Source organism: Podarcis gaigeae (assembly GCF_964106915.1).
Source record: "Podarcis gaigeae genome assembly, chromosome: 1".
Lineage (NCBI taxonomy): Eukaryota > Metazoa > Chordata > Lepidosauria > Squamata > Lacertidae > Podarcis > Podarcis gaigeae.
Window position 1 is genome coordinate 105565876 of NC_139678.1, and position 22930 is coordinate 105588805.

Here is a 22930-nt window from a genome sequence, read left to right on the forward strand (position 1 = left end):
GGTAATGTGTACTTGCATTCTTAAGGAAATGCTTCCTTTATGGATCTCAGAGCTATTATGGCTAAGGAGCACAGTTCCACAGAGGGCCGGGGGGGGGGGGTATTTAAACTGAGTGTAGATTTTGGAACCCCAAACAAGATTTTCTCCCAAGGAGTCCTATTCACATAGATTTTATTTTTAAAATGTATTTATAATACACTTTCTGATTAAAAGTCATAGTTGTGGCTTAGCAAACATTGAAAACGAGATAAAATTGTTGCTTAAAAAAACCCAACCACACCTAATTATGTAGACAAATGAATCAGAGCATCAAAAAAAGGTAAAAATGTAAACAGGGTCACCTCCAAGATCTCTGGAGTACCTGGGCCTGGTGAAGAAGAAGAGAAGAAGAGTTTGGATTTGATATCCCGCTTTATTACTACCCTAAGGAGTCTCAAAGCGGCTAACATTCTCCTTTCCCTTCCTCCCCCACAACAAACACTCTGTGAGGTGAATGGGGCTGAGAGACTTCAAAGAAGTGTGACTGGCCCAAGGTCACCCAGCAGCTGCATGTGGAGGAGCGGGGAAGCGAACCCGGTTCCCCAGATTACGACTCCACCGCTCTTAATCACTACACCACACTGGTGCCTAAGTGCCAGCGAGGGGGAAAGTTTCCCTTGGAAAGGATTTTTATCACTTTGGTGCAAGTGGAAAGTAGGGAAAGCACTCCAGCACTGGCAGGAGGATATTAGACAAGCATTCATACCGACGCATGGCAAACTCAAGAAACACAGTCTTACTCTGAAGTAAATCTTGTGGAGCTCGATGGCATTTACCCCGTACCAAGGGTGATTAGGATTGTCATCCTAAATCTACATTGCAGTTCTAGACGTATTTACTTAGAAGTAACCAATCAAAGTAAGCCATACAGAGAGAGGGAGGGAGCAGGCGAGCAGGGGAAGGAAGGCTGGGCAGCCAGGTGGAGGACAGACTTGCACACACCACACACTTGCATGCGCCTGCCACAACCGCTATGCTTTCCTTCCTCATCCTGGAGGCAAGCTGGAAACGGAGGGCGGTACTTGGCTGTGGGGAGGCAGCCAGGAGGAGGCAGGAATGCAGGTGGGTGGGGGAAGCCATAATTGAGGGGGCTGTGCTCCCAGATGAAAATTATTGGGGGAGGGGGCCAAGGGATCCCAATCTAGATTTGGCACCTATGCCCTCCAGCACTGAAGTGGTAACACTGATTTCACGCACCTTCACACAGATCTGGGAAATCTGGAATTTCATATGTTGTTGACCAGACAATATTTGCATATTACAAATTTCAGGTGCACTGGATAAAAGAAGCGTGAAAAAACAAAAGCAAAAGGGGGTGGGGGTGGGAATGAAGGAGTCCACATTCCAACCAACGGAGGTGTGTCAATTTTGTTTCTCAATTACATTTGTGCACCCCTACTGAGCAATACCATTTCAGTTGTTACATTTTCCCTAGCCTTTTGCACCTAGAAAAACGATGGGGGAGGGCAGATTTTATTTAGAAATTTACGTGCCGCCATTTGGCAAAAGGCCACAGGGCATTTTACAGTGTAACAACAACATCAGAGCCATACAACCCAATACCTTTACAAACAAACACAACCGCTTCAATACAACTCCTAATGAAAGCAGCAACGTCAAAGTAGACATTGGAATCAGACCTTCATGTGCTGAAGAAAGAAAGAAAACATCTGCTAAATACTCTGCATCATGGAGAGTTATTAGTATATGGATTTAGTTACTGTAGTTAAGTATGTTTTGCTATTCAGGGCATGTCTTACCATCAGGGTTGCTATTAAAAAAGATGCAGAGCCCTCTTGTTACACATCAAGGGGGCACTCATCTGCATACACCACTTGAAGGGAAGCTCAGAGCTGTCGAAAGGCTACTCCTCAATTCCCCAGGTATTTTAAATGACCAAACAACCTGAGCACTGAAACTGATTTCCTAAAAAAAGAAAAAAAGAAAGAAAAGATGTTACTGTTTGCTACTATGTAGTTCTAGATAGGGAGTATTTTTTCTCCCATGAAATCTGAATTCATCGCAATATAATGGGGAGTCAACACAAATCTCTTGATGAGTTGGCCACATTTTGTTGGGCAAAGGAGTCTGTGGACTCAGGAAGTGGCTGTATCAATATCAGATTCCTTTCCTTCCCCATATAAGGGTAGACAATTCTATGGAGCATTGCTTTTCTAGGATGAGCAAGCTTTGGTCGTATTCAAGGGTTGTGCTATTCCAGTGGTCCAGTTTAGCTTGCACATTCCTCCCTCTCCTTAGTGTGACTGTGCGTGTGTGTGCGATAGGCACCCCAAAGGAATTTACAAGAATACAAAATGCGTATGAAATTTAATAAACATTGCAAATATAAAATATTAACACAGCAATCTAACCCCCAGTGGCGTAGCGTGGGGGGTGCAGGGGGGGCCGGCCACACTGGGTGCAACATCTGGGGAGGGCGCGCTCGCACTCGCAGCTCTCTGCCCCTAATCCACGGGTTAGGGGGTGCAAATTACTTGCCTTGCCCCGGGTGCTGACAACCCACGCTACGCCACTGCTAACCCCCACTTATGTCAAGTTGGTGGATTGAATGGAGATCTGCCCAACTCTCCCATCTAAGCCAGCCTGCTAGCAGCTGCCCCCCAAAGAATGCTGCAAGCACCAGCCTGTTGGTGCTAGCTTCTCCCTTCCACCAACTGAAGGAGGCAAGAGGGAGATCTACTAGTAGTATCTCCATGGGTGGAGGCCAGTGGAGTGCCCTAAAATGGGGAAGTTCAAGGAAGGAGCATGGGGCTGAGACAGCTATTATGTGATGACATCGGACTCAACCCAGATCTAATTACTTGTGCAGTCTGGAAGCAGCACAGCAATTGCTCTGCATCAGATCCAGTTGTCCTGTCCTGCTCCTTCCACCATGGCTGCAGTTAAGTGGCATGGCTGTGGATGCAACTCACAAAGCCCTGCTGATGCAACCTCATCTACCCTCCTTGCAAACAAATCAGAATGTATGCTCACTGAATAGCTAATGTAGTCTGACCTCCCTGCACGCAAATCAGGATGAATGCTCAATAAACCAGTTGTCCAAACGTGATCAAAGAGTGTCATTCAAAAGAATGTCATGGAATGCAGCACAAAATATCTACACCTACCCACAAGGATGAACACCAGTAACCACTAGACACCTGGACATCAGTGTTATCCAAATACTTGGGAAAATAAAACACCCCTGCCTGGTACCAGAAAGATGACAAAGTCAGTGCCAGGAGACCTGCCTTGGAGATGGCATTCTACAATCAGGGGGTACCATAGAAAAAGGCTCATTCTCCCATTACCACCCTCCAATTACCTCTTGGACTGGATCTTAGATCTTAGAGTCCAGATAGGTTCATTGGGTAAAGGCAGTCCGTGGGGTGTTGGCATCCCAAGCTGTGAAAGTCTTTATAGGTCAGAACCAGCACCATGAATTGGGCCAGGAAGCAGTGCAGGTGGGCCAGAACTGGAGTTTTATGTTCAGACTTGTGAAATGCATTCAGTAATCTGGCTGCCACATTGTACACTAGCTGCAATTTCCAGTTGGGAACAAACTGCAGATTTTTGTTACATCTGAATATTGAAAACTGTGGTTTGTTCAAACTAGAATAAAAAAATAAACACCACAGATTGATCCTGGTTTTATTGAATCACGGTTTGAGCAAATCATAGTTTCTCATATTTTGACTCTGGGAAACTCTGGATTGTTCCAGGCCCCAAATGGAACTTTTATTACACATTTTGGAATGGTTTCTAATTTGCTGGGAGCCATCATGAACACTGTGATCATGAAAAGAAGACAGGGTATATGTTTTCTTAAATAAGTAAATGTTTTGGAGGAAACATGCAGTGACGAAATGTCAGCATGAGGTAAGCAATAATATATTTTCCTGGGTGGGGAGGAAAGAGAGGACTCAGTATTGGAATGGTGTTTTGGCAGCAGTACCATGTCTCTGCATAATATAGTTACTCCTCCAGGAACCCCAAGCCCATCACTCACTGCAATTTGATGACAGTCTTCCATTTAGGCCTTTTATGAGGAAAATATATTTCATTGCAGTTGGCAAAAGAAATGCTCGCTTCCTAATGCAATATCATTTTCTTCTGGAATGAAGCAAGTCTGTACAGTTTAACTGCTAATGTTTACAATTGGATTTGATACTACAAGATTTCCCTTAGGATGCAGTCTTAAGTAAGGAACAGCCGAATAGCTAAGATTCCGACCTCCGTGAATTAGTGGAATGGGCTAATCCTTGCAAACAGATAAAAATTTAAGATAGGATATTAAGATTTTTATCCAATTGCATAGATCTGTGTAGATCCAGACATATTGTGAGTTTATACAGGCAGCAACTGATAGGAAGAAATTAAATATAAACTCTGTGCCTTCTAATCCAATATCCTTCAGGACATTTTATTTCTAAGCACAGTTCTTTTATTTAACATGGACATATTGGGATTTTTTTTAAATATTATTGTTATTATTATTAGCTGATTTAGCACTAAAGCCCAAATGATAAATCACAAATTAAATGCTAATGTACAGTCATTACCGAAATGTTGAATTCTGTTTTCCATCTACGGTTATAATAGTTAATGTCACCACTTGTACAATCCCGGTGGCACCAGCCTATAAAAAGAAGATGATAAAAGTTTAGAGCAAGAACTATAAATTCATCTCCTTTCCTGAAAATGAAAAGCAATTCAAGTTCAGGTAGAATATTTTATTTCACACAAACAATACTGAAAGAAATGTTAAGGATGGTTCTATAGGAAGTAGAATGTTCTGCTGTTGTCACTCCACAATTCTAGATGGCATGACAAAGGGCTGAAGTCCCATTAGATTATTCCACCCCCAGCGGCGTTTCCAAATGCAAGAGAAATGCACTAGGTGGAAACGGTATTTAATTGCATAGAGTTGTAATAGTGCAGTATCCTTGATTGTTATGCTAGGATTAAAAAAGTTAGGAAGCTGCCTTGCGCACTCTGTGTTAGACCACAGTGGCTTGAAGTTTAAGGACAGGCAAAAGGAAGTACTTCTTCACACATCACATAGATAAACTATGGAATTTATAATCGGAAGATGGAGTCATAACACTGGCCACCAACCAACTCGAATAGCTTTAAAGGGGTGGAGGTAGACAAATTCATTGAGGACAAGGAAAGCCATGGGGACTAGCCACAATGTCTGTGTACTTCCTCCAGTATTGGAAGCTGTATTCCTCCGAATACTAGTTGCTAGGGATGGGGATGCGGGTGGCGCTGTGGTCTAAACCACTGAGCCTTTTGTGCTTGCCTATTGGAAGGTCAGTGGTTTGAATCCCCATGACAGGGTGAGCTCCCATTGCTCTGTCCCAGCTCCTGCCAACCTAGCAGTTTGAAAGCACTCCAGTGCAAGTAGAAAAATAGGTACCGCTGTGGCGGGAAGGTAAACGGCGTTTCTGTGTGCTCTGATTTCCATCACAGTGTCCTGTTGTGCCAGAAGCGGTTTAGTCATGCTGGCCACATGACCCAGAAAGCTGTCTGTGGACAAATGCCAGCTCCCTTGGCCTGAAAGCGAGATGAGTGCCACAACCCCTTAGTCACCTTTGACTGGACTTAACTGTCCAGGGGTTCTTTACCTTTTTTTTACCTAGTTGCTAGGGAGCACAAGTGGGGAGAGTGCTGTTGTGCTTATGTCCTGTTTGTGTGTTTCCCGTAGGCATCTGATTGGCCACTGTGAGAACAGGACACTGGACTAGGTAAGCAGGGCTCTTCTTCCATTTGTATGATCCACCTTCTGCCTATTGATGATCTACCCATCTTCTACGGATCAATGTTTTTAATTGACACTGTCATAATTCTCCAACTACTCATACTGCTCTCTCCAGCAGACCCTCACATCACACTAACTTTTACTGAAATGTGATTTATCCTCATCACCATTGAAAAACTATACTAGCAGAAGATCAGAACTTCATTGGGAACTGAGACAAGTGGGTTACCCTCCTGCTTAAAGGTAAAGGGACCCCTGACCACTAGGTCCAGTCGTGGCCGACTCTGGGGTTGTGGTGCTCATCTCGCTTTACTGGCCAAGGGAGCCGGCATACAGCTTCCGGGTCATGTGGCCGGCATGACTAAGCCGCTTCTGGCAAACCAGAGCAGCGCACGGAAATGCCGTTTACCTTCCTACCAGAGCAGTACGTATTTATCTACTTGCACTCTGACGTGCTTTCGAACTGCTAGGTTGGCAGGAGCAGGGACCGAGCAACGGGAGCCCCTCCTGCTTAGGGTAGAACTAAAATCAAAAGTGAAATTGGGCAAAGCAAGTCTGTTCTTTTCTGACTAAGGAACTGTCTCGGAACTCAAGCACTCTTCTGCAACAAGACATCACCAAATTCCCTATCCTCTACAATCACCATGATATTCACCAGACATTCTTCAATAAGGTGCCTACAGAGTATAGTTTGAGAGGATTTTGGAAAAGCCCGTCCAACCATACAGTGCTTGGTAAGAGCTTTAAAATACTAAACAAGTTACAATGTTCCCCAACCAACAGCGGCGTAGCGTGGGTTGTAAGCACCCGGGGCAAGGCAAGTAATTTGCGCCCCCTAACCCGTGGATTTGCGCCCCCTAACCTGTGGATTTGCGCCCCCTAACCTGTGGATTTGCCCTAACCCCAGATGTTGCGCCCGGTGCGGCCGGCCCCCCCTGCACCCCCCACGCTACACCACTGCCAACCAAACTAAAATATCCTTCCTAAAAGGGCAAGGAACTGCAGGATATCAGCAAACAAAAATATCAATAGACAGGCTGACTGAGCAACTCCCTTCAGTTCCAGACAGAGCCCTGAAGGCCAAATTAGGTGTGACACCATTCACACAGTGAGCAATTCTGTGAATAGCATCTCAACTAATTTGGCCCTGAGAATATAAGCAAAGGGACTTCTTTTGGAATACAAACTCACACCACTCTCTGTGTTCTCTTTGAAAAAGCCTGTTCACATGGGCAGGTATTCTACCAGTCTTTAGTTTATTTTAGGCTTGCCTGTTGCAGATCACTTTCATCTGCTTGGTTCTGTTTCATCCTGGCTCTTGCAGTTTTAATGGGACTGCGATTTTAATTATTTTAAACTGCCATGGGAGGAAGCCTTTTTGTCATGGCCAAAACGGTGGTACAGAACCCCATCACAAGTATAGGGATTTCACTAGCATATCAAGCATATAGTGGCTGCACAAACAGGCATGGTGAGAAAATTCAGTCAGTTTTCTGCTCCCATGTTCCCCAACCAAACTAAAATATCCTTCCTAAAAGGGCAAGGAACTGCAGATATCAACAAAAATGCAAATTAAAAAATGTAAGCAAAAGGACTCCGACATGTAGCTGTGCATAGAAGATGCTGTCTAGATGAGAGCATTGTTTTCAGTGGGGTTCTCTGAGCATTGAGATGAGCATTGACTGAGCACCTAATCCATGAGGTTCCAAAAGTGAAAGGTGATCAGATATGCTCCTGGTCACATCACTTCTTACCTGTATGAGAGGCTGTTAGAAAAATGGTTTGTTTTAACGCTGGCAGCTCCCACAGACCAGGTATTTTAGGGTCAGTTCTGCTTTTAATGATTTGCTTATCATGATAAGAATATCGGCTGATTATTTGTTCTGATTGCTCATTAAGGTGTTTTCTCCTGCCTGAGGAAATGTAGAAAGCTCTCTTATACCAGGGCCAGACTCAGACCACTGGTTGATCAATATCAGATATCTCCAGGATATCAGAAAGTGGACTTTTCTAGCCCTGCCAGTGATTGAACTGGGATATTTTGCATGCAGAGGATGTACTCTACCAATGAGCTACAGTCCTTCTCTAAAAAAACACCTGATCAGGTAAAATTGATGGGTAATGAAAAGCTATAACAACTGAAGTTAGTGCTAATTTGCAAAACAAAATTTAAAAGGTCCCTGAAAGTAATTTCAAAATCCTTTATCCTGCTATCCACTTTGCATTTACCATGGTTACAAATAATATCTAGTTCCAAATATATATGATTAAGATGGTTGTGACATATGACTACAGAATCTTTATATCATATACTTGATATATGTGAAAGAGTTCTCTGGCATGGTACTGGGAGGGGGGGCGGTTGTGGATTTATGTTCCTTTACAAACCCCTCTTACTCTCCTTAGGAAAAAAAAATCTGTTTAAAAAGATTTCTGCATAAATACAATAGCTCCCTCTGCAGGTCTTGAAAAAAAATCAATTTAAACCCCATAAAAACATGTATCCATCACTATGGTACTTTTAATTAAAGTAGACGCTAATAATGTGCTATTCATTCCATGCTAATTGCAATTTATTTTCACACAGATTAATGCAATATATGAATGTGATCATTGCTATGAATTTTATTTTGTGTGCTAGCACTGTATTCAAATCCACTTTCATTTTGAGAATGCTAGATCACCTTAACTACTACTCCACAGACTGTGTTACTTGGGTCAAAATGTGTTGTTCCGATTACAAAATGTATTTTTCTTAACTCTTTGGCTGCCTGACCATCAGCATGAGTTCATCTCTGAAAACAAAAGGCCCATGTTCATTCATTTGTATGTCATATGCAAAACAACCTCTTCACCCCTTTATTAACATGCTCTGATTTTTGCTCTGAACCAAGAGGACTGAGGATAGTATCTCCTACACCCGACATATCATTAAGTTTTGTTTTGAATCATACACTCACCCCTGAAATTATTGGTTTTCCTTGTTCCTGTGCCCGATCGTCCAACTGGGGCTACTTTAGACAATACTAACCCAGCCATTGCATACAGGAAGACATTCTTCCCATCCATTGTGCCACTGTATCTCTGTTATCCTTGGACATCTACCCAGGGACATCACATCCAAATTATGGACTATGCACACAAAATCCGACATGCATAGACCAAAACCACATGCTCCGATAAAATCCGGGAGCTGAGCATTCATTTTTGGCCTGTGGAAATAGGCTTTTACATGCATAGGGCATCATCTGGACATGCCATCGCCACATAGACATGTGAAGATTGTGAAGGTGGGCACAGTGCGCCAGTGTGCCATGCCATGTGATCAACAAAATTGCTGCTATTTGAACTGGGAAAGTGGCAACAGGAAATAATTTCATAGGTAAAGTATTCTGGAAAGTAGAACTAATTCAGTAATGGTTTTTAGGGGGGGTGGAAATAGCCCTCCTTTTAGTGTTCTCATTGATATTAACGCTGTTCTATAGGACCAAGTTGCACAGTAGATTGGCATGGAGTTTCCACCAAAGAAAAGTAATACCACATGGGTAAGTGAAACTGCACAGTATGAGGAGAGAAAGACCAGTGTGCTATGCAAACAGGCTGCACTGAGCATGGCCACTTACGCATTGCACAAACAAATGCCCCCTCCCCGCAAAAAGAAGTACATCACCAAAAAGAGACAGCAAAAGAAGACACAGATTTGCATTAAACTTATATGTGCAGGTATATATGTAGAAATGCAAAATTTGACGTTATCACTTTAAATTGAACAGAAATGTAACACATCTTACCATAGTGGGGAAGTCAATGATCAGGTGACCGTTGTGCCTTTTCAGTTTGCTGCCTAAGTATTTAGTGTTGAGGTAGGCCACCTCAAAGGGATGCGGGTGGCGCTGTGGGTTAAACCACAGAGCCTAGGACTTGCCGATCAGAAGGTAGGCGGTTCGAATCACCACGACGGGGTAAGCTCCTGTTGCTCGGTCCCTGCTCCTGCCAACCTAGCAGTTCGAAAGCACATCAAAGTGCAAGTAGATAAATAGGTACCACTCTGGCGGGAAGGTAAATGGCGTTTTCGTGCTGTTCTGGTTCACCAGAAGCGGCTTAGTCATGCTGGCCACATAACCCGGAAGCTGTACGCCGGCTCCCTCAGCCAATAAAGCGAGATGAGCGCCGCAACCCCAGAGTCGGTCGCGACTGGACCTAATGGTCAGGGGTCCCTTTACCTTTACCTATAGGCCACCTCAAGGAGCACCCCACTCTTCCTTTTTATGGTTCCCAGTCTGAACAGCCCCTCACACAGAAGACTCCTTCATTCAGAGGATTCGCCTCTGTAAAATAGGAGAGGAGGTGGTCCCTCTTAGCCATACTTGGCAGCAACCATCTGCCAGCACATATAGATTGCCGCAAAGGTTTTACAATGTGTTGCATTAACTAACGTTTGAAAGGGCACCCAACCGTGCTTCTGTGTATCTGGAGAGGGATGGTGGAAAAAAGAGGGATGCAGATTATTATGAGGCGTTTTAAGTGTTCAGCCCAAGTTACACATTGCTATCTAGGGAAGAACCTTTTTAATTTTACATTTATGTTGTATATTGATTTCCTTTGAAAGTGTTGACAAGGGCTATTACTAGTACCTGTCTAGTTAATACTTAATGGCGGTTATGCTCCTATGTCAAATGGGAACAATCTCACCTCGCACACAACTGAACACATTTCTGCACACATATTACTTGTGCAGGGGTTGTTGTTTTTTTTTAATCTATATGTTCAAACCCAGTTACCATCTATGTCCATCTATGAAAAATGAAAATCTGCAGGCAAAATCATTTCTCCATGTTTATGGCAGATTGCACTTCACTATTATTAACTGAGATTTTTCTGGTGGTCTCTCAACATGTTGATGCTGTTTTGTGAGGCTGTTTGCGGAACAGCTCGTGCTGATACTAACATATCTCTGTGGATTTGGAACAAACAAAAAAGCAAAATGTTGGGTCTAAGCCGAGATCACTCATTTGGTTTCAGTTGGGTTTTTTTCTTCCCCAATCAAAAAGCACCATTATTTTTTATAATGACTTTTGGCACATCTCTTGTTTTCTTGCAGTGGGAGGGCAGGCATTCATTTCTCACTTCCAATAGGCCAGAAGCCATCCAAGCAAGCCCCAAATGGACAAACGCCCAATGATGGATGTGTTCTTCCCCTGAAGTAGCCCATGTGATTGTGGGCATGGCTAAGGACATGACTTCTGATTGGCTGGTGAAGAGCGCTTCCCAAGGATGTAAACAGACAGGCTACTGGTTCCTATCAAGCTCAGTCAAACCAGTTCTCCCCTCAGCATGGCCCTTAGGGACTGCACAGCTCATGCCTGATTTTATTCCCTCCTCCCTTTTAATTAAGAAGTATGTAGCCATTTTTGTGCCTGTGAGTGCTCCTGTAGGGAGAGCAAAAGCATGCCAAGATAAACGGAATGTGTTGTAGGTATTAGGAAGACGAATTAATTCTGGATGAGCCAACCTCAACTTTCAAATTTCCTAACCTCCATCTGGTTAGCTATGCAGCTTTAATATTCTTTTAACAGATGCTTAATTTCCTTACCACCACCTCAAATGTATTTTACACATGTGATTGCATGCTGCCTCCTGAATCATTCCTCAAAGGGCCTAACTAGTACATATGGGGCTGTGTACACACAGAGCACGTTCAGAGCACATGTAAAACGCCATTTCCTCCAAATAATCCTGGGAACTGGTTTATTTAGGGTGCTGGGAATTCAACCTCTGTGAGGGGTAAACTGCAGTTCCCAAGGTTCTTTGGGGGCAAATAATGTGCTTTATATTTAATTGTATGGTGTGTAGGCAGCAGGGTCCCAGACGCCAACGAGCTTAGACAGCTGCCCTTGCTGTTTGCAGGCACCAACAGTCCCTCCTTCTCTGTCTTCTTGTCAAACCAGAGAAGCCCTGGGAGAGTAAGCAGCCCCACCTAACACTCCCCCTTGGCCTCCCCTTATGTTCTTAGGGTTCTCTGAGCTGTGTGACTGAGCAAGCAAGCAGCAAACTGTTTAGGAAATATCTGTTTGTGTTTTCAGATATACATTGAGAGCTCTGTGGTAGAAAAATTGTCTGCAAAGGTGCACAAGGGACAAGAAATCTGGGCACCAAATATGATTCTGAAGAATCATAACTTTACTTAATTGAAAGAGGACCACCAGAAACTCATGGACGCTTAGGTAAAGGGGTACTTTGGTACATGACTGCTCAGACTTGACTTAAATAGTGATTGTTTTTATCTAAATTGGACCAATGTACTACAGTGGATAACTAGTTCCTTGGGGAAGGCAGTAAATTCTTGTTATTTATGTTTTGCTGTTTTATTTGGGGAAACTCTTTCTATATATATACAGTGGTACCTCAGGCTACAGACGCTTCAGGTTACAGACTCCGCTAACCCAGAAATAGTACCTCGGGTTAAGAACTTAGCTTCAGGCTGAGAACAGAAATCACACTCCGGCGGCACAGCAGCAGCTGGAGGCCCCATTAACTAAAGTGGTGCTTCAGGTTAAGAACAGTTTCAGGTTAAGAACAGACCTCCAGAACGAATTAAGTTCTTAACCCGAGGTACCACAATATATACCTATATATATCTATATCTATATCATCTATATCTATATCTATATCTATATAGAGATATTTAGATAGATATATGGTGTCTGTGCGCGCACACACACACACATATATATATACATACAGAGAGAGAGAGAGGAGGGATAGAAGGATTAACTATAATCCATGATGGATTACATATAGATTAACCAAAATAAATTATTACCAAATAGCAACAATGTATAAAGCCAATGAAAATAGAATATTCACAACTGAGAGAGGCATAGCCTCTCCTTTGACACTCCTATTTATTTATCTGCATTATAATAGTGGAACACCAAGATTCTGCTTCATAGGATAGCCTGTCAGTAGTTACTAACCGTCATGGCAATGTTCTGTCTCCACTGTTAGAGGCAGCATTCTCCTGAATATCAGTTGTTGGAAACTGCTGGGGGAGAAAGTGCTGTTGCAACTCAGGCCCTTGTGGGATTCCCAGAGACACCTGGTCGGCCACAATGCGAGCAAAATGCTGGGCAAGATCCAGCAGGTATTTAATACGTGCTTATGTTCTTGACACCAAGAGCTCATATAGGTCAAGGTGCAATGTAGGTGCAAGGTGTAATCCCATATTCTGGCACAGCTTTCTGTTGAACTGGAGAACAGGTTCCTGCATATTCAACCATGTATTCAAATAGGGTTCGCGATGCTCCAGGACACCTATGGTAGCATGATGTGTGAAAATACCTTAAGCTCTCCATTGCAAACCTCCACAGAATATCTGAGGAATAAGGGCCCTTGCCAAGCACTACAATATTTCATGTGCTCCTTCTTCATAAAATGATGACAGTATGAGTAGTTGGGTCTAGCAGAGTTATTCCTGCAGTTCACTTGGTGCAGAAACAGCTTTAAAATCGGAAGGTCTTTGACAGCTTAACTTTCCTCCCTCCTCGTCTCCTCCCACCTCCCTTATTATCAGCTGCCACACAAAGAATGAGAGAAGAATGTGATAATGTGTTCCATTATCCTTTCTGTCCAGCTTTTTAGTGGCTGGCAGTATTTGCTCCAGTCTTGCCTCCGAGCCGTATATTTCAATGTCAAGGGGGCTTATGCAATATTTAAGCTTGCATTACACTAAATTAATCTTAACATGAAAAATCTTTTGATTGCATAGGATGTTTTTGTCACTGACTGATTGACTAATTCATTTTATTCATACAGAAAGAGTAAGTCCTGACTTCTGTATATAAGCAGCAAGGACTGGGAATTCCTGTCTGTCTCACACTAGTCAAAATCAAATTACTGATGCTTTGCAAAAATAATCATCATCATCACTATTTGTTCTATTTTTAAAACATCTTAGGACTTCTTGGAGGGACGTGGGTGGCGCTGTGGTCTAAACCACTGAACCTCGGGCTTGCCGATCAGAAGGTTGGTGGTTTGAATCCATGCGATGGAGTGAGCTCCCGTTGCTCGGGCCCAGCTCCTGTCAACCTAGCAGTTTGAAAGCAAGCCAAAAAGTGCAAGTAGATAAATAGGTACCACTCTGGCGGGAAGGTAAACGGCGTTTCCATGCGCTGCTCTGATTTCGGTATTCTGTTGTGCCAGAAGCGGCTTAGTCATGCTGGCCACATGACCCGGAAAAACTGTCTGTCGACGAACGGCAGCTCCCTCGGCCTATAAAGTGAGATGAGCACCGCAACCTCAAAGTCGTCTGTGACCAGACCTAATGGTCAGGGGTATATGGAAAGATGTTCCTTCAAAAATGTGACTGTGTCGCCAGGGATATCAATATGATAGGAGTAGTAATTTCCTGATCAGGAACAGAACAGGTAATCCTGAACAATGACAGAATTGTTTGTTAGGAATGTGAGTGAACTGTATAAAATACTAGTTACAGCAACAATCTGAATCTATTGTGTATTTCACATAGCTCATTGCCTCTACAAGCCTATGTAAATAGACCTTCGATTTATTTGAAATTCTGATTATCTACTTTTATGTCCCCAAGGCATTTGGATAATGATTGGAACTGCAAATCTCAGAAGATCATATTTTGATGTAAAACGGGCAATGGCAGAGAAGACAACCGAAGTTTAAATATTATTACCCGGGATTCAGTTTGCTCCAGAGCAGTTTATATTAAATGGGAGTGATTTCTTGCTGTTTCAAATGTTGCATTTTATTTTTTTATTTTTTTACTGAAGCAACTTCTGCATCCAACAAAGCATGAAACAAACTAACACGTAGATCATAATATGTAGCAATAACACAACAGCAAGTGATATGCATGATTTGAGAAGCTGCAGTGGGTGGCAGTATCCCCACACACACCGTCATACAGAAAACATGTGTGATTGTTCCGTGTATCAGTCTACATTTGAATCAGATTTTGTCCTTCAGGTAAATTTCTCCTGTGTACAAAATCTGCGACATATTTTGGAAGGTTGTTTACCTGTGATGCAGTTGGACACTTCCTAAAAATACCATAAACATTCTGCATAATGTTGTGGTTCGAGGACCCGATCCCCGCGTAGTGGAATGAAAACACAAGGACACATGATATAAGGTTAATGGGCAAGAAAAGGCCACAACTTTATTGATTACAGCAAGTGAAAAGGTATTGGCTTAGGCATTGGATTACGTCAGCTGACTCCACCCCCTCAGAGAAGGGTGAGTCTAAAACAGGGGGGTTTATTCACCAGTAGGTGGAGCCTGTTGATGCTAATCCAACTATAAGCTCTCCCCTGATGTCACCGAGGGTCATGCCATGGCCTCCCGCCACGCAGACATCGGACAGAATACACGACCGCCGGATTCCTTTAACGGAATACCCAAAATTGAAGGCGCAGGCGATGGCCACACCTAGCCCTTCGACACACCACATTATTCCAATGCCTAACCGCCACCCGAGCCCAAAAGGCTCGCCGCCAATACCCTCACAGCTGTAACCAATCCCTGATGCTGATGATGATGCTATTTAACCAAATGTCATTCCCTTGGTCTGAAAGATGAACCCCATCATTCCGGCACAAGGCCTGATCGCCAATCCGGATATGGTCGTGAGAAATGACTCGGCCATTCATAAAGAGCACCCAACGGGCTATTGCGCGATTTAAGAGTTTCCTGGATTTTTCAATGGCCATACAGTTCTGCGCACCGCGCCAAACAATTCTTTTCAGGAAGGAGGACCAGAACACCGTTGTTCCAGGACACAAGGCAGCAATCTCATCCAAATCTCTTTTTATGTTCCACGACAAGTCCGCACGTCTTCTGTTAACAAGGTCATTTCCCCCTAATTGAAGGAAAAGGATGTCGGGAGGGCCAAACATGGCGACTTTCTCCCTCAGCAATGGCACAAGCTCTTCCCAACGCATGCCTCGTCTCGAAAACCAGGAAACTCGCACTCCAGGTGGCAACCCAAGATTAGGGGTGAGGCCGCAGCTAGCCGACACAGGCCCAATGAACTATACTGTGGCCGCAAATCCAAACACTTTTTCTGAGAACGGCTGAGAATAAAGGAAAGAGAAAGACGGGTAAGTAGAGGTAATGCAGCGGAGCGCATACTAGCGAACGTAACCTTTATAAGCATTGGATTTCCACCAGCCCATTTCTTTAATCCTATCCGCCGGCAGACCCAAGCGCGCCGCTGTTGTGGTGGCGCCAATCCTGAATGAGTGTGCAGCATAATCCTGGGAAGATAAACCACAGGCATCAATAGCTTTGCGGAGTACCCTTGTGAATTGGTGTCTCAACAAAGGTGACCCATCCTCGTGAACCAGGAGCGGGCCAGGACCGGGCAGTCTGAGGTAAAAGTACCATCTAGTGTCCTTGACCGGGCATGGGCCCCGCTGTGCTGAAGCTGTAAGTTTTATGAAGGAACCCCTACCTGCCTGATCCGTTTTGGATTGACGTATCCACACCGTCGTGCTAGCTTCGGACAACTGCACGTCCTCCGTGAGGAGGCCGCGCGTTGACCCAGTTGTGTTAACCTCGGCTACTACTTCACCGACTCTCTAGGTGCCAAAAAAGGCGGTCGCATATGCAGCGGGAAGAAAGGCGGGCCTCAAACTTGGTCCAGCAGATTGACCTAAGCTTTGTGCATATCTGAGAGAGCAGCCCGTAAGAAATTGGCTTAGCATATGCTGCGGAAAAGAGGCGGGCCTCAAACTTGGTCCAACAGATCGACTTAAGCTTTATGCGTATTTGAGAGAGCAGCCTGTAAGAAATTGGCTTATGGCCCTCAGCTCTAGGGGGTTGCAGCTTACCCCAACCATCAATAGCTCAGCGGATCAGGAAGTCACTGCACGGGTCAGAGGAAAACATGGCTTTACAAAAGAAGCTGATGGCGGCTACGTGTATCTTTAAAGTTTTGCGGGCCCGGCCTAAAGGAGGCTATAACGTATGCCGCAGAGAACACCCGGGCCTCAAACTTGGACCAGCAAATTGACCTAAGTTTCATACGGATTTGGGACAGCAGCTCATAAGAAATAGGCTTGCGGCCTTTGTTATTTGGAGGCCACAGTCAACTCCAACCTTCAATTGCCCTGTGGACCATGAAGTCACAGCATGAATCGGTGGAAAAACATGGGTCTACTAAAGAATGTGATAGCGGCTATGTGTATCCTCAAAGTTTCCGAGGCTCAACCTAGGCCATGAAGGTGCGTATTGCAGAACGTTTTCTGTGGAGGGTGTAACATTAGTGGAAAGGGAGGATACTTTGGACCTGAACCCCATGAAATCACACCAGACCTTCTTATATGATCTAAGCGTAGAGGATGCGACAGATGCTAATACTCCCTTAATCACTTCACGTCTCCAAGGTTCCACAGGTGCTCCGGAATGGGTTCTGGCAGTGGCTGAGCCCTAGGAGCTAATGCTCGGAAGCGAGGCACTGGAGGACGAATGATCGGAGTAGGCGTGACACCCTCTCGGAACGTGATGACTGCTTAGCCAGTATGTTGACCACCGCCTGGTTATCAGTTCTGAAGCACACCCGGCGATTCTGGAACTCCTCAGTCCAAATGTGAACAGCCACAACTAAGGGGAAAAAACTCCAGAAAAGTGAGATCCTGTGTGATAGCCTCGCCTTGCTACTCTGGTGGCCATTGTTGAGCACACCAGCATCCCCTAAAGAATAAACTGAAGCCCAAGGACCCAGTGACATCAGTGAACCTGGAAATCTGAGGACAGGTTGAGGATTTCCTGCCATAAGGAGGCTCCATTGTAGCGTTCCAGAAACATGATCCAGATCTCAAGGTCTGTCTTAACCGATTTTGGAAGTCTTACCCTGTGGTGCGGTTTGTTTGTTTGTTTGTTTGTTTGTTTGTTTGTTATTTTATTTTTTAAGGTTAGGTATGCACACAGGCCCCAAGACTCATTTTGTATCATGACTTTTAAACTTCTGATTTGTTTCTGAGTCACTTGGTGCTCTCTGTGCTGAATCTGAAGGGGGATGGCACACTGACTAACTGAATGTGGATGTTCATTATGCACTGTATCATAGTATAGTACAGTGATTATAAAAATATCTGCTTGAGTTTTCATCATGTGTAAAACTCATAAGGAATAAACAAATAGTTCTATATTGTGATCAAGTAACTCCTAGAACAAAATTGTAAGTTTTAGCTTCAGAAAACCAGTTGCTTCTAGCCAACATCCAACGTAGCTAAAATGTTAGCACTTTTGATTGTTAGTTGATAACAAGATTGTTAGTATGACAAGAGATTGGTGGGATGCTCTCCTACAGATTTCCAAAACTGTTGTACTACAGACACAGCCAGGACATTCCAGACACAGCCAGGACATTCCAGAACAATTCTATCTGATACTGTAAATGTCAGGTTTCAGTTTCACTCTAGCTAGAAAGAACTGCTACATATGCAACATGTTTTAGAAGATTGCCAAAGGTGAGCTCTTGGCCAAAGTGTTATCCACTTCAGTGAAGTGTTATTTCTCACAAAACTAGCAATTTGTTTACTAACTATACATGTTCCCTAATATGGTTAAAGCATTGAAATTATGCGATTCCGTCTGTTGGGCTTAAAGGCTTACTAGATTCTAGGACTAAGGACTAAATCATTATTGTACTTCTTTGCAATTTTGCCCACAGCTGCCCTGCTCATTGGGACAACAGAAAATGGATCTGGAACACTTCAAAGCAGTACTATTGCTCCCATGTGTCTTCCTGTTTGGGCTGTCATTTTGTTAAAGCTGTGGTCTTGCTCTTGTAGTTGATCTGGGAGAAAAAGGCAGGTTCCCCAGGAAAAAATAATTCCTGTATGAGGTGTTATGGAATGATACATTTGGTTGCCTAATAATCTCAAAAGGGGGGTGGGTCTGGGAAGGGGTGCCTCTCTCCTGGAGACCAAGCAGGGGCTAATTGGCGGCCCTGTTGGGTTCATCCCAATTAGCTGTATGCCATAGTGTGACTCCAGAGGCGGAGCTAGCTGCTCTGGCACCCAGAGTGACACACATGGTGTGCACCTAGGGGTGGGGCTAGCTACCTGTGGGGCGAGGTGAGCATCATTTCCCTTACTGACTTCTGATTAGGAGAGTCCTTCGCGGTTAAGGAGCCAACTACTGGGATTCTGAAACCCTCTGAGAAACCCTTCCAAAGATAGGATGCTGCACTTCCGTCCAGATGGATAGACAAGAGGTTGAGGAGAGGAGAAAGCTGAATTGGAGAAAATGCTAGACCCAGAAGGACTTTATCGATGGTTCCCTGCTGCGGGGGCTCGTCTGGAACTAGAATGGTGGAAGCCCGACCTCCCCGAAAGGGCCGCTTCCCTTTGTAACACGCTGTGGCTGGGTGAGCCCCTGCATATCTCTCACACTCGTGCGGGTACTTACAAGACTGCCTTTGGCATTGCCCTTTATTGAATTACCAGCACACCTTAGGTTTTAAATCCTTTCTAAGGTCCAGCTTTCCGAGGCTGGAAGGCTGGTGCCACAGCAATTTAGGCTGCTAAACACGCCCCCTCACCTGGTTGGGTGCCTGCCCGTGGGCATGGGCGCCAGCCAGGTGAGTGGGAGGCAGGGGGCTAACGCCCCCTGCTTGAGGCGGAGTCCGGTTCCCGACCACAACCATTCCCCTCTCTTGCAGGAGGAGAGTCTTTTCTGAAGTTTGAGGAGCCGGCTCCCATTTGTCTGGATGCAATTGGATACCAGTTTGAATTGGGGCGATGGACAGAACCTTTCAAAACCCCATTGATTTTAAACATTGATTGCAAAACTGCACTTTCTTTGTTTGTTTGTTTGTTTCTTAGAATTCCAGAGCAAAAGTGGGTGTGGTCCTGCTAGTATGTAATGTTTGAACCAGCCCTCATTCTTTGGCTATATCTCTGATTGAAAATTGAAATGTTTCGATTTATTAGTCCCTTCAAAGCCAATGAGCTGCAATTACTAGTCATTGATCCTAGCAGTAGGCAGCTAGTTGCTGAAGGCTTTTTCAGTAGAAAGAATTAAATAAGCAACCAAGCTAATACTTCTGGATAAGGATATGCATACCAAAATGCATTAAAGGACATACATTGGTACCTCAGGTTACAAACACCTCAGGTTACAAACACTTTGGGTTACAGACTCTGCTAACCTGGAAATAGTACCTCGGGTTAAGAACTTTACCTCAGGATGAGAACAGAAATCACATGGCGGCAGTGGGAGGCCCCATTAGCTAAAGTGGTACCTCAGGTTAAGAACGGTTTCAGGTTAAGAACGGACCTCCGGAACGAATTAAGTTTGTAACCCGAGGTACCACTGTATAGCATCAGTTTAGAGAGGCTTAGGTGAGTAGTGAGATATGCATAGAAATGTCCATCTTCCCAGATGCACATCTGTAGCCATTTCAGGGGTGTGGGTGGGTAGGTGGGTGTAAGTGTAAGGCTATATCCCTTGCTGGATCCAGGAAGTGCTGCTGTTTAACAAAATGGTTGATTGTTCTGCACTTGGGAACAGAAGATACAAAATCCTACCCAGACATTTTTGACAGAAAAGAAATCAAAGTACTTTGCATAAACCAGGACTTTTACCTGAGACTAGTGAAATTTGTTTTCCAAGCTTTCTGATTTTAAACATATATTTCATGATTTGGCTGTACACTGCCAACTATAACATATTTTAATTCCATTCCCCTGTTGCTGCTGTTGGCTTTTTTGGTGTGCTTGAATATGACTTGCTCTGCACTGAATAATGAAAATTCTTTTTCCCCACCCCCACCCATGTTCCTTGATGCCTCACCTTCCCAGGAAAGGGGGGGGGAGTATCCCACCTTATTACTAAATACAGGTCTCCTGCATGGACTAATTTGCTTCACCAAAACAGTGACCATTGTCAAATGCTTTGCATCACCATGGAAACAGTTGCCTTGGCCATACAAAGATCTGAGTACGCTACAAGACTCAGAGTTTCGGAGGAGTTTGACCCCCTTGTTTAAATCACAGTGGAAAGGTTTTAAGGGTAGATCTCTTATAGTCTTCTTCTTCTTCTTTTAGCAGTCTGAGCATTGCAGCACATTTGTCTTGATATAAAAGAGAACAGAAAAGGGCTTTACATCCCTCCTCTTCTCACTGCCTTCTCATGCCATCACTCCAAGCACACAGAATCACGAATGCTTGTGCTGCTTCTGCTGCTGCCGTCGCCACCTGACTCAATCAAGTGTAGTGCATTGGATACCCACAGGCTACAAGTGCTGGGGGGGGGGGAGGGAGGAAGAACTGACTTGTATTTTAATTAATAGTGTGATACAGTATCTCAGCAGCAGCAGCAGCTGGGCTCTTGGCAAGCTGATTTGCTGCATTCCTTACTTGAAGTATACAGTTTTCAAACAATGTGTGGCCAATTCTGTCTCAAAATTTCTCTTGAAAATTTGTAGCACGAACTTTAAAAAAATTGTAGGGTGCGGTCCTTCTCTTCCCACCCCCCACTCCCTTCCCCAAGAAAACAAGGAAAACAAGTGGTTAAATAAGCTTCCACAATGAATTAGTTGCTTATAAAGGGAGAGTCTGGGCTCTTGGTAAAGAAAGAAAGGAACAGACTGTTGATCAAAGTGAATGTTAAAACCAGTGCTTTTTTTCTTTAAAAATGTTTAGGGGTACTCTCAAGAAAATCATCATTTTATAGTTCAAATCGGGGGGAAATAAATACAGTAAATGGACAAAAATACAAAGATTCACAAAATGTTTAGGGGTATGCGTACCCCTGCGCACCCCCCCCCAAAAGGACTAGTTAAAACCCTAACATTTATGGAATTGTAATGAAGAATCAAATGACCAGGTAATCAGAAAGACCCCTGAGAGTCTCAGAATAAACCCCTATGAGTTAGAATGCTGATCTAGATGGACAAATAGTTTGACTTGCAGTAAGGCAGTTTTCTATTTTCCGGCCTTCCAAACATCAGATACCAAAACCTTCCACCCACTTACTCTTAAGTAAACTCTTGGAAATCAAAGCAATGTACTGAAGGAGTAAACTATGCAGTTTCAGGTTCATGCAGTGAAATTGGTCCCTCTGATATCCATGGGTCTAAAGTGGGAATGGATGACTTGTGTCCCTCCAGTGGTTGCTCCCATCATCCCTGACCACTGGTCAAGTTAGTGAAGGCTGATGGAAGTGGTAGGGCAGCAGAATCTTGAAGGCCACAGCTTAGCTATCCTGGATAGCTTTCCTGTTATATTGTGAGACGATACAGGAACATAGGACTCTGCCTTATACCAAATCAGACCATCAGACTATCTTGCTCAGTGTCCCTGCACTGGCAGCAGATCTCCAGGGTTTCAGGAAGGCATCTTTTCCAGCCCTAACTAGAGATGCCAGGGATTGAACCTGGGACCTTCTGCATGAAAAGCAGGTGGTCTACCGCCAAGCTATGGCCCTTCCCTGGCATATGGATCTAATTTTATCTTTTAGACTATTATGGTTGGCGCATATAGCCCCCTCCCCATCCTTCCTCCGACTTTAAAAGTCACAGGGGAGAAAGACAGAAATCCAAGCGAAACTGTTTTGCTTTCCTAATTGAGTATCCTTAAGTCACATAGTCTTATAATATGCACACATTTTGTAAAAACAAAACAGCCCCTCACATAACAAATTAACAATGATTATTTATGCCCTCAGAAACCATGTTACCCAGCAGTGTTGTCAAAAGGTCAACCATTGCCTCAAACGGTGTAGAGCGCACAATGACCTAAAAGTACCATTGATAATGACCCTGTGGTTATGAGTCTTGAAGACTTAATCATTTGACATACAAGCAGCCCTAAGGCAGGCATAGCTGGCATTTTGGTTACCGAAACATGCACAGACAATATGCATTTTAAACCATTCTTGTTGTTTCTTTTGAAAGAAAGTGTGCCTGAGATAGCCAGTGGCCTACACAATGTCCTTTATTGTAACTGACTTCTCACTGCTGAAGCTCAGCGAGTTTAAAGAACAGGGCTGCCTACCATGCTAAGAATAGGGCTTCGTGTTTATTTAGGCTTTTGGTGCTCGCTCAAAGCACTTTCCATATACTATCTTGGCAATCTTCACAGTGAC

The 22930-nt window shown here is 44.0% G+C and overlaps 1 long non-coding RNA gene across 1 annotated transcript in view; it reads right to left on the reverse strand.

The window, feature by feature from the left end:
- Positions 1–22930, reverse strand: part of LOC310833887 — a 45448-nt gene that overhangs the window by 18053 nt on the left and 4465 nt on the right. The window contains exon 2 of the long non-coding RNA XR_014558986.1: positions 4602–4678. This is a non-coding gene — a long non-coding RNA (uncharacterized lncRNA). The remainder of the gene's footprint in view (positions 1–4601; positions 4679–22930) is intronic.